We start from the raw sequence: 569 nt of genomic DNA on the forward strand, positions 1-569 counted from the left end.
CTTCGTTTTCTGAATGTTGAGCTTTAAGCCAACTTTTTCACTCTCCTCTTTCACTTTCATCAAGAGACTCTTTAGTTCTTTCTCGCTTTCTGCCATAAGTGTGGTGTCATCTGCATATCTGAGGTTATTGATATTTCTGCCAGCAATCTTGATTCCAGCTTGTGTTTCATCCAGCCCAGCGTTTCTCATGATGTACTCTGCATAGAAGTTAAATAAGTGCGGTGACAATTTACAGCCTTGATATATTCCTTTTCCTATTCGGAACCAGTCTGTTGTTCCACGTCCAGTTCTAACTGTTGCTTCTTGACCTGAATACAGATTTCTCAAGAGGCAGGTCAGGTGGTGTTGTATTCCCATCTCTTTCAGAATTTTCCACAGTTTGTTGTGATCCACACAGTCAAAGGCTTTGGCATAGTTGATAAAGAAGAAATAGACATTTTTCTGGAACTCTCTTGCTTTTTCGATGATACAGCAGATGTTGGCAATTTGATCTCTGGTTCCTCTGCCTTTTCTAAAACCAGCTTGAACATCTGGAAGTTCACAGTTCACATATTGTTGAAGAATGGCTT

The sequence above is a fragment of the Bison bison genome, unplaced genomic scaffold (assembly GCF_000754665.1).
Source record: "Bison bison bison isolate TAMUID 2011002044 unplaced genomic scaffold, Bison_UMD1.0 scf7180017863959, whole genome shotgun sequence".
NCBI lineage: Eukaryota > Metazoa > Chordata > Mammalia > Artiodactyla > Bovidae > Bison > Bison bison.